The sequence below is a fragment of the Panthera uncia genome (assembly GCF_023721935.1).
Source record: "Panthera uncia isolate 11264 chromosome E2 unlocalized genomic scaffold, Puncia_PCG_1.0 HiC_scaffold_19, whole genome shotgun sequence".
NCBI classification, from domain to species: Eukaryota; Metazoa; Chordata; class Mammalia; order Carnivora; family Felidae; genus Panthera; species Panthera uncia.
In genome coordinates this window covers 2829558-2837470 of record NW_026057588.1, presented here as the reverse complement: position 1 = coordinate 2837470, position 7913 = coordinate 2829558, and the positions used below count along the sequence as shown (strand labels likewise).

Genomic DNA, 7913 nt, shown 5'->3' with positions numbered 1-7913 from the left:
ACGAAGAGGCGACCCCGACCGCGCCTCCCTCTGCAGCGTGTTAATGGTAACGACAATGACAATACTAGGTACTTACTGAGCACTAACCGCGTGACAGGCACTTCAAGTTCCGAGAGACTTAGTGCCCAGTCTCGTCACGGTAGAGCTGTGGTTCTCAAACCTGGGCACCGCGGCAGGATCCTTAAGGCAGCGCTGATCCCCGTTCGCAGTTTCTGACACATCGGGTCGCGGCGGGCCACAGAGAGGTCCCCTGGTTCCGCGACGCCAGTTCCTGGGGACGAGGCTTCGCCCCTCGCCCACAGGAATTGGGGCGCTTTTCTTTACTGGGAAACCTGGGGCTCTATTCCCGGCGCGTTCCCGCAGGCCCTTGTCGTTGTCGTGGGGACAGGAAGTGGCGCGCGCGCGCAAACTACGTTACCCAGAAATGGGTGCTGCGCGCTTCCGCCCTGGGGAAGGGGCCGCAGACGCCCGGGAGGGGCGTTTCCTGCGGGGTCGGGGCGGGACTTCCGGTCGCGCCGCAGGAGCGCATCCCTCAGTGAGCGGCGGCTGGTCGGCCCACGACCACGTGGACTGGGGCGCACGCCGGGCCACTCGGGGCCGCGCCGGGCGGTAGAGTGACGTTGCGGGGACCGCCCCCGCGCCCTGTGCGAGTCGTGACGCCCAGGCGTCGGCTCCATCTCCCCTAGACTGTGCCCGGCTGTGGGACGGGCGCCGCAGGGACTGCGCCTTCTCCGGCCCCCCGCCCCCGCGCTCCGTCCCCGAGGTCCCCGAAGGCGGCGGCCCGAGCCTTGCGAGCACTTACACCGTCGTCTAGCGAGGCTCGGAGCGCGACCAGCAGCTGCAGGCGACCCCGCCCAGGCTAAGCCTTCGGGACCCGCACTGGTCACCCGCCTCTCAGGGTCCCGCTTGGCCCACCCGGTCCCCCGGTGGTGGCAGGGGCGGCAGCACGGATGAATCCGGCGCAGGTGAGTGAAGGGTCACCCTCACGGTCACCGCTCCTCCTTGTGGCCGATGGTGGCGGTGAGGCTCTGCCTTACCTCCCCCGGTTCTCGGTCGTGGAGTCCCTGGAGGAGGGCCCTCTGGCCCAGGATCCTGATCTAGGGCGCGTGTGTTCGGGTTACGGACGGCCCAGGGAACAACACTGGAAGGGCGACCCAGTCACGGGAGCAGGCGCAAGGGAACGGGGAACTTGGACGTGGGGTTGAGCTGGAAGTGAACAGAGCCTCCGTTGTGTCTTTTGGGAGCAGAGAGCAGTGGAATGGCAGGCCGGGAGGCTGTGCCTCTCTGCTGCAAGTTTGGAGCTGAGGAGAGGGGGGCTGACGCAGACGTCACTCGACGGTGGAGACTGGAAGTGAGAGAAGAAATGAACTGAGAGCCCTGAGGCCCTAGTAGTGGGGGCTTCTGGGAGAAGGCTGAGCCCAAGTTTGGTTGTCTGGGAGGCATGGTCTGGAGGACACCAGGAGAACTGGCCAGCACGAGTGTTTGGCATCCAGAGCTTACCCAGTACCCACCTGTCCACCTGCCTGGCTCTCTGCTCTGCACACAGTGCTCAGAGGGACGTGAGAAGAGAGTAGGCACTAGTGGCGCCAAGACCTGGTGTCTCCTCTGAGTCAGGAGCTGGGAGGAGAGGGACCGGGGTGGTCGTGTGAGTGGATTGACTGGGGAGTCCTCTTGCCTGTGGCTCAACTGTCCCCCCATCACGACAGGGCTGTGTGACCTTTGAGGATGTGTTCGTGTACTTCTCCCGGGAGGAGTGGGAGCTCCTTGAGGAGGCTCAGAGACTCCTGTACCGTGATGTGATGCTGGAGAACTTTGCACTTGTGTCCTCACTGGGTAAGGCCCTGCTGTGGTTATCTGTTGCTATGTGGCAAATTATCCCAGAGGTTAGTGGGATGACGACAAACGTGTATTATCTCACAGTTTCTGTGAGTCAGAAATCAGGCATATCTCACGTGGGTATCTTTAGCTCAAGGTCTTTCATAACCTTGTTGTCAGACTCTCCAGGGCTGCTGTCTCATCTGAAGGCTCAACTGGAGATGAACCTCCTGTCAAGGTCATGCACACGAGCAGGAGGCTGTTGGACTAAGTAGTCATTTTCTTGTTGGCTTTTGTCCCGAACCCTCCCTCAGTCTCTTGCTATGATGTCTTCTCCATAAGTAGATCACCACACAGCAGCTGATTCCCATGAGCAAGAGACAGCATCCAATATAGAGGCTGGTATTTTTGTAACTTATTCTCAGAAGTGACATCCTATCATTTTTGCCATAATCTGTTCATTAAAAAGGAATTTTTAGGTTCAGCCCATGCTCGGCTGGAAAGACTTAACAGGGACATGGATACCTGGGGGTAGGTATGATTCCCAATTTCCTGGGCTGAGTTTTGCTCTTTCCTTTTTCCCCAGAGGGCAGCTTTCTGTCTGACAGTACCATCATGGCATGATCCCTTTCCTTAGCTCCCTGGACTAGGTGGTATGGGTACCAGAGCTGGGCAATGAACACTGTTTCCTCTTCTCTTAGAGCAGCCCCAGCCTCTTCTGTCCCAAAGCTTTGAAATGAAGGATTTGGGGGTGAGGAGTCTTGTATTCTGCCCAACAAATATGGCCTGGCCACACCTTGGCCGGGTGATTACCCAAGTCCCTGATCTCTCAGAGTCTGCCCAGAGTCTCCCTGCTTCCTCTAATTGACATATCCTGGGGCCTGACTCTTCAAGAATCGCAGGCACCGTGCGGTCACTCCTTGTGAAGAACAGTGAGCTGTTCCTGCAAGACTGTGTCGAAGATTGTTTTTTAAATACTTAATTTTCTTCCTTCTGGAGAGGGTCACTGTGGGTACTGCTAGCCACTCAACCAGCTCTTCTTTCCCCGTAGGACTTGCAGTTTCCAGGACCCATGTTGTTTCCCAAATGCAGCCGGAGGGGAACGCAGGGTGCCTGAGAAGGTAGATGCAGTGGCAGCTACAGCAGAGAAGACCTGAAGGAGGCCCGGCCCCGGTGAGTGGAAGCCACGGGAATGGTCGCATCAGGGCTGGCTTCGCCTCCTACCAGCAACCTGTGCTGTATCTCCTAGCGTTCTGATGCCACAACCAGCGGCTGACCTCATCCCACGTTTTCTTCCCCGTTTGTGACACTTTGCCCACTTACCACTTTTACTCTGTCCTCAGTCACCTGTTGGTCCCCCGCCCTTCCCATCTCCACACCTTTTCCCCTCGTGGTGCTCCATGCAGTGCTTTGCGGCATTGGCTCTTTTTAACAGGTCGTGAGTTGTACTCATATCCTTCAATTTTCCTTGAAAACAAAGTATTCCATTCCAACCAGAATTTTCTGGCCCGGGACAGACCCTTTTGCACAGCACTCACCGTCACAAGGAACAAGGCCTTGCCGGACGACCACTGGCAGGGGAGTGGTTTGGAGCCCCTGCCTCTCCTTATCCTATACTCCATCCATCCTTGTCCCCTCTCCCTGTGTGGTCTCCTTCATTCTCTGACCTTTAGAGACCCGCGGCACACAGCTGCCCTTCCTCATCCTGATTCTGGCTCCCCTATCGTGCCAGCGGCCCCATGGACTACTTCCTGGTTGCATCAGACACACATTTGTTATGGGGTGCCACAGGCCACCAATTAAACCTGCACTTCACCGGCATTTATCTTCCGTCAGGCTGTCGGCATGCAGTGAAGGATGAGGCTACACCTTCTGATGCTCCCCATCAGTGGGTGTCACAGATGAGAACTCCCCAGGCAGGTCCTTCCCCCCGAAAGGCTCACCCCTGTGACACATGTGGCCCATTCTTGACAGACATCTTTGCACCTGGCTGAGCCACGGGGAACACCATCTGGGCAACACGGCAACACCAGAGCAAGAGTCCCTGTAGGAGAAACTTCTGGGTAGTATAAATCTTGACCAGATGCAGAAGCAGTGGAGTGGAGAAAATTTTTTTAGAAAGTAAGGAGCCTGGCCTGATTTGTGAAGGTCAGCAGATGCCATGGGGCGAAGAAGGCCCTTACCTGCAGGGAGGGTGGGAGGAACTCTGTGGTCAGCTGTGGACTTGTCCAGCACCGGGCCCTTCACGGTGGGGAGAAACCACACTGGGCCCTGAGCGTGGGGGGCCTTTTGTGTATCCGATTTCCTTTAGGCAAGAAAGCACAAACTGAGACCATAAAGCCTTCCGCTTGTGGGAGGCAGCCTCACTCCAGGCTTGGTTGACTCAGAGCTTCTCATGGGGCTCATGGTTGGGGTGAACCGGGAACAACGAGGGCCAGCGGAGGGCTACTTGAGCCACACGGAGAGGCTCCCGGGGAAGGTGAGCTCCAAGCACAGCTAATCTGCCTTCGAGGCTTTCACGGGAGCAAGTCTCAGTGGGGCGCCTTCCGTGAACCACTCACACAGTCCACGTAAAGCATCGGTGGTCTATGGGAAGAATCTATGAGAGGAAGGTTCAACAGATGGTGGCGTGTTTGGCAACAGCAGTTGTGCTGAAGGGAAGCCCGGGACTGCACTGAACGTGAGAAAGCCTTTCTCAAGAAGGCGGGCCTCCGTGAGCACGTGAGGGTTTACCTCAAGTGAAGCCATGGGAGAGTTTCCCAGTGCAGTAGGGCTTTCGGCTGCGGGCCAGACCTCCCGTGGCACAGGCAGATTCACGCTGGGAGAAGCTTTATGAATGCCAGGAACGGAGGAGAATCAGGGACAGCTCCGCTTTGTCCAGAATAGTTTTGCCCACCCAAGAGAAAGTGTCTTCAAGTACAAAGTGAGCGGGTAAGCCTCTTGTGACCGCTGTTCTCTTGCTGATCGCGTGTTTTCCCAGGAGAGAAGCCCTGAATGCAGTGCTGTGGAAAGGCCTCCAGTCACCGCTTTTATTTCTGGCATGATAGAGTCCACACTGCAGGAGAACCCTTGGAGTGTGAAGAAGATCAGAGAGCCTTCTGTGACCTCTTTTCCCGAAGTCAGCACAAGGAGTCACAGTGGGGAAAACCTTGTGAACACAGTGAATGTGGACGCACGCTCAGCCTTCATTCATCGCTCCCCCCGCCCCCTAAGTATTCGTATTGGGGAGAAACCCTGTGAGCGTCAGACATGTGGGAAAGCCTTTTGCAAATGGACTTCCCTCAGTCAGCACCAGAGAACTCATACTGAGGAGAAGCCTTTTGAATGTAAGTCCTGAGGAAACTCTTTGCCAGAGGAAACCTCCTGCCAAGCATCTGAAAAATTATACCAAAGAGAAACCCCGTAAGTGTCATCGTTGTGAGAAGATCTTCTGAAGCGGTTCATCACTTACTGTTGTATGATCCACCCGGCTAGGACCATACTCTATGAATAAGAACTTACAAAGGAGAGAAAACCAGCAGTTGCTGTGTAATTACAAAGCCTTCAGCCCTAGCTTGGTTTCAGTACGCCCTGAAGAGTGATTCCAGAGTATTTTAAAAAAGAGAGCAAAGGCATAAGGGAAGAGGAAGAAAAGAGGTAGATGTGACAGAAAAAGGAGTACATGTGGTTTCTTTCAGGTTTCCCTGCCAAACCCATGACAATTTGTTAGCAGTTTTAGGGGGGGCAGGTGGGAGCAGTATGGGCGAGGTGAAGGGGCCTCCCCCCGCCACCCGACTTAATACACTCCCGGCCATTCCGTGTCAGGAGAGCTGGACACTTGGTGCAGCTCTGCAAATATTTACTGAAATCCTTTTTTGTTAAAAAAAAAAAAAAAAAAAAAAAAACCCTACTTAATCATTAAGGGTCATAAGTCTTTGTGATAAATGTGAAGTCTTGATTTATGAAGCACTTAAAAACTTAAAAGAAATTAGAATACTAAAAATATTGTTACCTAAAATTATCTCATATCTAAGGAGCAAAGAACAAATATATGAATGGGTACATTTTGCTGCACCATTTAAGACCATTTAAGGTTATTTTTTCATTTATTCTGTATTGAGATATAATTGACAGATCACGTAATTGGCATATAACATGTAAGTTTAAGGTGTTCAACATTGATCTTGTTGAATTTATATTGCGACGTGATTGGCATCGTAGCATTAACCTCTGTATCCTGGTGGTATCCTGTATCCTGTGTTCCTAGTGGTGGGAGCAGTTCACATCTAGTCTCTTGCCAAGTTTAATGTTTGTAATACAGTTTTGTTCCTTGTAACCCCTGTACCGTGTGTTAAATCTCCAGGAGTTACTTAGTAGCTGCAATTATGTGCCCTTAAACAACATCTCCCTGTCCCCTGCCAAGCCTTTGGTAACCCATCATTCCACTCTCTTATTTGAGTTCAGAGTTTTTTGTTTTTCTTTTAAGAATCTTCGTATAAAAAATACAGTATTTGTCTTCCTGTGTTTGACTTATCTCACCTAGCGTAATGTCCCCAAGGCCCATCTGTATTGTCAGAAATGGCAGCATTTCCTTTTTTCTAATGGCTGAATAACATTCCACTGTGAATATATACCACATCTTCATCCTTTGATGGACACTTAAGCTGTCACTACATCTTGTCTCTCGTGTACAATGTTAATAAACATGGGAGTACAGATATCTCTGAGATCTTGTTTTCATTTCCCTTGGTTATGTATATACCCAGAAGTGGGACTGTTGGACCCTATGGTGGTTCTATTTTTAAATTTTTGAAGAAGCTTCATACTGTTCTCCAAAGTGACCAGACCAGTTTACAGTCCCACCAACAGTGCACAAATGTTCCCTTCTCTCCACATCTTTGCTGACATTTAATCTCTTGTCCTCGTGATACTAGCCATTCTGACAGGTGTGAGGTGATACCACATTCTGGTTTTGATTTGCGTTTCCCTGATGATTAGTGATAATGGGCACCTTTTCCTGTACCTGTTGGCCATTTGGATGTCTTTGCAAAAATGTCTGTGTGGTTCCTCTGCCCATGGTTTAATCAGATTTTTTTTTTTGTTACTGAGTTGTAGGAGTTCTTTTTTTTAATGTGTTTATTTTTGAGAGAGAGACAGATACAGAGCACAAGCAGGAGAGGGCCAGAGAGAGACACACACAGAATCTGAAGCAGACTCCAGGCTCTGAGCTATCAGTACAGAGCCCGACATGAGGCTCAAACCCACTAACTGTGAGATCATGACCTGAGCCTAAGTCAGACGCTTAACCAACTGAGCCATCCAGGTGCCCCAAGTTATATGAATTCTTTATAAAATTTTTGATATTAACCCCTTGTCTGTACATGGTTTGCAAATATTCTCTCCCATTCCATACGTTGTCTTTTTTTTAATTTTTTTAGTTACTTCTTTTGCGATGTAGAAGCTTTTAAACTTGATGTAGTCCCACTTGTTGCTTTTTTCTTTTCTTTGTGCTTTTGGTGTCATAGCCAAAAAAATCACTGCCAGAACCACTGTTTTGGAGCTTCCTTTTTCTTCTCAGAATCTTGTAGCATCAGGTCTTATGTTTAGGTCTTTGATCCATTTCAAGTTAATTTTTGTGAGTGGGGTAAGGAGTCCAATTTCATTTTTCTGCATGGAGTTATCCAGTTTTCCAATACCATTTGTTAGAAAGACTCTCTTTTCCCTATTGGATGTTCTTGGCTCTCATCAAATATTAGTTGACCACATCTGTGGGATTTTGAATCTCTTCTGTTCCATTGGGGTGGGTCTGTTTTTAATGCCAATTCCATACTGTTTTGGTTACTATAGCTTTGTAGTATAGTTTGAAATCAGGAAATGTGATGCTACCTGCTCTTTCTCATGATTGCCTTGGTTATTAGGAACTTTTGTGGTTCCATACAAATTTTAAGGTTGTTTCTTCTGTTCCTGGGAAAAGTGCCATTGGAATTTTGATAGGGATTGAGTTGAATCTATAAATAGCTTTTGGGTAACATGGACATTTTAGCAGTATTCTTCCAGTCTCTGAACACTGTGTCTTTCCATTGGGTCTTACTTCTTCCAATAGAATCTCATAGTTTTCA

General features: G+C 50.6%; 1 long non-coding RNA gene across 1 annotated transcript; it reads left to right on the top strand.

Annotated features, from left to right (window-relative positions):
- Positions 1-505: 505 nt before the first annotated feature.
- Positions 506-6512, top strand: LOC125915886 (uncharacterized). The gene is made up of 3 exons (XR_007455780.1): positions 506-965; positions 1707-1833; positions 2867-6512. It is a non-coding gene; the product is annotated as an uncharacterized LOC125915886 (long non-coding RNA).
- The last annotated feature ends 1401 nt before the right edge of the window (positions 6513-7913 follow it).